Raw genomic sequence first — 5921 nt, forward strand, 5'->3', positions numbered from 1 at the left:
GACAAGGTTACTGGCTTGGATCTTGCTAAGTAGGCTAGGCTAGCTTGCCAGTGAGTCTCAGGGATCTGCTTATGCCTCTCTAGCACTGGGATTACAGGCATGCATCACATATCTGGCTTTTGGAAAGGGGGTTCTAGGCATCAAGCTTGAGTCCTCATGCTCGCACAACACATATTTTACCAACAGATCCGTCTTTCCAGCTCCTTCAATATGTTTTTTTTTTCTACTATCATTTAAGCCACACTCTCTATTCTTTTGCAATTTTGTCATAAAACAGAGAAGTAGTGAAATGAGATTAGGGTTTTAAGTGGATGTTTATGCATCCTTGCCATATGGATTTATTTACGTGATGAAGCACAGGAGAAAGGTGTCCATCCAGAGAAGAGTCACCACTTGTTTGCTAAAGGCAATGGTAGTTGGAGTTAGAACACCTGGGATCAGGTTCTTGCTCAGCAGCTTACCACCTGATGTACTTTGAGATGGGTCTTCACTTCAGATTGTGAGGGGTTCTTGCACCGCTTCATGTGAATATACTTGTGTAGCTTTGGTCATCTATTTCAAATTCCCATTATTTGGTTCATTGATCTATTGTTTCTTTGGGTCTAAATTCTATCATCCATAAAATGAGAGTGATCATATCTAGGGGATGAAAAGTTGCTATAGACATGGGATAAAATAACATGCACAAAGACATTTTAGGGTCTCATTTTAGTGTATCAGCACTTTTCTTTTTTTTAAGTTCCAAAGTTTGTTTCTTTATTTATTTTATTAGCTATTTTCTTTATTTACATTTCAAATGTTATCCCCTTTCTTGGTTTCCCCTCCGAAAACCCCCTATCCCATCCTCTGCTCCCTGCTCACCAAGTCACCCACTCCCACTTCCTGACCCTGGCATTCCCCTACACTGGGGCATAGAGCCTTCACAGGACCAAGAGCTTCTCCTCCCACTGATGATCAACAAGGCCATCCTCTGTTACATATGCAGTTGAAGCTGTGAGTCCCTCCATGTGTACTCTTTGGTTGGTGGTTTAGTCACTGGGAGCTCTGATGGTACTGGTTGGCTCATATTGTTGTTCCTCCTATGGGGCTGCAAACCCCTTCAGCTCCTTGGGTTCTTTCTCTAACTCCTCCATTGCCTTATTTTCTTTATTGTACCTGAATTTTAACAGTGATCATGCCACGAAGAGTTATTTATTTTCTTCTACTTTGCCTTTACTTTTATTATTTTCTCTTTGTAAGTTAACATCATTTGCATAATTTTATACATCTATATGATAGGTTGTTATCATATTCACACCCATTACCCTCTTCTGTCCTTCCAACCTCATATCTGCCCATCCTTTCCAACTAGAACTTCCCTACTTTCCTGACTTTTTAGAAATTGATGAGTTTAATTAGGCTTCCTTGTATGAGCAATGGGAGGGAGTTATTTACTGGTTATTTACAATGTCCCAATGGCTTCATGCTGTAGAAAATGGCAACTTACTAACTGTTGCTCTGTCTCTCTAATTATTAGCTGCCGATAGCTCCTTCTGGAGAGGTTGTGCCTCCCCAAGTGTCCCTCATCCTTAATGAAAAGTAGAAAGGTCCAATTGGTCCAAAAGGTGTAAATATTGCATAGATATTCAAAGCTTTGGTATCCATGAATCTAAGGCTGTATATTATCCAGAAGACAGCATTTCATAGGGCCCCTTCCCATTCTCTGGCTCTTACATACCTTTTGACCCTTTCTTGTAAGATGTTTCCAACCTGTCGTTTTCTTATTCAAGTGCCAATTGGGTTGTCCTCAAGTTCCCATCTGAGTCCTTTTGAAATTATTTTATCAATGAGCCCAAAACACTTGCCAAAGTTCCCCAGTGACACAAATATGAATGGTAGATTGCTCATGCCTCTGTCCCCTGATTTCTATGAGTAGGTCATCTATTATTATGAATTTTATTTTTGTTTTTCAACTAAATTTAAATCTAGTCAAGTAATCTAGGTATTAAAATTTAGTTTCCTAAAGAATGTTTAAAAGAGCTGATGAACTGTGAAATAGACTCTTGTTTGAGAATGGATACCCTCAAAATTTTGTAACATTCTATTATCCAGAACAGAGCTCCAGTGAAAACTGTATAAGTAGTTTTGAAATGTTTTTGGTTAGTATATGAATTTAATTAAATAAAGCATGTGTAGGTTGTGAGTGTATGTGTGTGTGAAACTTCTGGAAAATTTACTGTACTGATGAGAGGCGAAGAAACATAGTGTGTGGTCACATCACCAATAAATAAATCTACTGGATGCTTAATGCTTACCTTCCAAATCTATTTTCTGTGATAAATGTCCACACTAAAACTTTCGGCACTAGAAGGCTACTTTATGTCGTTTTTCATTTGGTAAAACAATCCATACACAACTATTTAAAGTCAGTGCACAAGACGACAAAATGGAGTTTAAATGGCGGCCTGTAAATCCCGCACTGCGCTGATTTCCCAACCCTATAGTTGTCTTCTGATGCCCTTTGGTCTCCACCCACAGCATCTGTGGGTTTGTGGTTGGAGATTTAGAATCCATATTTACCTAACATTGTGTTAAACGCTTTCTATGATGTTCTGACAGATTCTGTCATTCCGGTTCCCGTAGTTTGTGCTGGTTAGTTTTTGCCAACTTGACACAAATTTTTCACCAGGGAAGAAGGGACCTCAAGTGACTTCCAGCAGATTTCTGTGTGTGCGAACCTTTGGGAGCATTTACTTTGATTAATGGTTGTTGTGTAAGGGCTGAGCAGAGATGCCCGTCTGACAGTGATCCTGGGTTGTATAAGAGAGAAGGCTAAGCAAGCCGCCAGAGCAAGCCAGTAAGCAGCACCCTGCCATTGCCTCTAGGAACCCGCCTCCATGTTCCTGCCCTGACTTCCCTCAGTGACATGTACTTATAAGATGAAATAAACCCTTCCCACACGAGTTGGTTTGGGCTAGTGTTTTATCACAGAAATTAAAAGCGGATTAGGACACCTTTTGTGTGGCAGGGTCTCACTAGGAAACGTAGCCTGGTCTTGAACTTGTGATACTCTTGCCTCCCAAGTATTATGAAGAGATGACAGGCGTCTGTTGTCATGCCGAGCTCTCTGTGTAGTAAATTAATATGACTCCGTATTTTTGGATATCTGGGTTGTTTATAAATCTTTTTTTCATTGGATATTTTATTTACATTTAAATGTTATCCCCTTTCCAGGTTTCCCTTCCTCCTGGAAAACCCCTATCCCATCCTTCCTCCCCCTGCTTCTATGAGGATGTTCCTCCACCCACCTACCCATTCCTACCTCCCTGCCTTTGATTTCCCTACACTGGAGCATCTATGGAGCCTTCATAAGACCAAGGACCTCTTCTCCCATTGATGCATGACAAGGCCATCTTCTGCTACATATGGAGCTGGAGCCATGTGTACTTCTTTTTTGATGGCTTTGTCCTTGGGAGTTCGGGGTGGGGGTGTTTGGTTGATTGATATTGTTGTTCTTCCTATGGGGTTGCTAACCCCTTCAACTCCTTCAGTCCTTTCTCTAACTTCTTTATTGGGGAATCCTACACTCAGTCCAATGATTGGTTGCAAATATCGGTCTCTGCATTTGTAAGGCTCTGGCAGGCCCTCTCAGGAGACAGCCATATCAGGTTCTTCTCAGCATGCACTTCTTGGCATTCACAATAGTGTCTGGATTTGGTAACTGTATATGGATGAATCCCCAGGTGGGACAGTCTCTGGGTGGCCTTTCCTTCAGTCTCTGCTCTACACTTTATCTCCATATTTGCTCCTGTGAGTATTTTGTCCTCCTTCTAAGAAGGACTAAAGCACCCACACTTTGGTCTTCCGTCTTTATTGAGCTTCATGTGGTCTGTGAATTGTATCCTGGTTATTTGAAGCTTTTGGGTTAGTATCCACTTATCAGTGAGTGCATACCATGTATGTATAAATCTTTCCTGTGGCAGATACTGCACCCTGGCTAAATGTTTACTATTTAAGTATTAATATACACTTGCTTAATATGTATCCCTGTGGGTGTTAGTGTGCTAGCTTCATTACTAAGCTTCTACCACAGTAGGTGTTAGTGCACTGTGTCCATTTTTAAATCTGCACAACTGTAGGTGTTAGTGCACTGTGTCCATTGTTAAGGTTTTACCATTGTAGGTGTTAGTACGCTGTTTCCATTGTTAAGTTTTTACAGTTGTAGGCAGTAGCATACTGTCTCTATTGTTATATATTTACTGCTGTGTTAGAGCATTCTCTCCATTGTTAAATCTTTACCATTGTAGGCATTAGTGCACTGGCTCCAATCTTAAATCTTTTCTAGTGTACATATTAGCACACCGCCTTCATGGCTGTAGCTCTTGGCTATTGTTACTGTCACAAGCAATTAGGAATGGGCAGAGCCAACACAATCTCTCCATTTGTATTTGTGACTATTTAATACTTAGTGGTTACACAGCATTATCTCAAGGTTCCCTTTATTTTATTGGTCTCATAGAACATTTTTTGTACACTGTCCTTCTATTGCTTACAATATCTTCTTACAAACATTTTTCCAATTTGTTTATCCCTTAAAGCCTGAATTCATTTTTAATGCAAAAGAATTCCAATTTTAGATGATCAATAATGATTTCAAGTCTCTTGTGATGTTTTTAGTTTGTTCCAAATAGAGGAAATGATTATTTATCAACAATTTGAAAAATAATACTTTTTTCTATTTCTTCTATACAAACTTTCAGTAATTAAACACATCATTTTCTTTCTTTTTTTTTAGACTTATTTATTTATTTTTTATGTGAGTACATTGTCACTGTCTTCACACACGCCAGAAGAGGGCATCTGATCCCATTACAGGTGGTTGTGAGCCACCATGTGGCTGCTGGGTCTTGAACGCAGGACCTCTGGAAGAGCAGCCGGTGCTCTTAACCACTGATCTGTCTTTCCAGCCCTAAACACATCATTTTCTGAGTTTAGAATTGAGGCTCTCTTTTATATCTCAAATGGCAACTTTAATGAATAAAAAAATGTCCTTTAGACATTTAGAAATTTCTGTATGAACACGAAAAGAGGGAAAGTTGATAAACATACATTAAAATATTCCAAAAGAGAGGGTTATTATAAGTCAACCATGTGAAGCTATTTCTTATTTCTTATATTGAGACAATATAAACAGTTTAAATATAATATCTCATAAAACTGTTCCCCTCAAACCCCCTACCCCCCACCTATTTTCTGTAACAGTTTGTATAATTCAGAAATCCCTCAGGCCTGTGCAACACTGGACTGGTCGCCATCTCAGGCTAGTTCCCTGTCTGGGCCTCCATGGCATTAATTTAAGGATTGCTCTTCATCTGGCCTGCTTGAGTGGCCTCATATGAGGGTCATCTGTCTGGGGCTCATTCCCACCTGGGGCTATGATCCTAGGTCGGGTTCTTATTTTATCCATCTTACTCCCTTCCCTGGGAACACAGGGCCAGCACCAGATTAATGGTTGTCTCAGACTAGCTTCCTTTCTGGGCTCCACCGGACTAGTGGTCCTTTCAGTTTAACTTTTTTTTTTTTTTTTCAGGAAATGTTAGGATAGTGGTCATTCATTCAGTTGTTCATAGGTCAGAATACTGAGCTACTGAGCCTCTCTCTTCTCTGCTACCAACTGTTGTACGAGTGGCACCGCAGCCAGACCAGCAAAGCCTCACATTTCATCAGGTTCAATGAGTGTTGTTAGCCTGGAACCCCTGCTGAGCTCTGCCTCCTAATAAACCTGCCTTTCTCTACTTTGACTCTGGTCAATCTGGCCTATACTCGTGACACAGAGGGAAACTAAAAGCCTATCACATTGGTGCCAAAATCTGGGGCGTGGATTGGTGGGCCAGGCCCCTGGGTTACTTGGAGACCACGCCTCTCCTACCTCCCTCTTCACC

General features: G+C 40.6%; 1 non-coding gene across 1 annotated transcript; it reads right to left on the reverse strand.

Annotated features, from left to right (window-relative positions):
- Nucleotides 1-5571: 5571 nt before the first annotated feature.
- On the reverse strand, nt 5572-5707 carry LOC116079457. Its single transcript, XR_004114004.1, has one exon. It is a non-coding gene; the product is annotated as a small nucleolar RNA SNORA17 (small nucleolar RNA).
- Nucleotides 5708-5921: the final 214 nt, after the last annotated feature.

The sequence above is a fragment of the Mastomys coucha genome, unplaced genomic scaffold (genome assembly GCF_008632895.1).
Source record: "Mastomys coucha isolate ucsf_1 unplaced genomic scaffold, UCSF_Mcou_1 pScaffold5, whole genome shotgun sequence".
Lineage (NCBI taxonomy): Eukaryota > Metazoa > Chordata > Mammalia > Rodentia > Muridae > Mastomys > Mastomys coucha.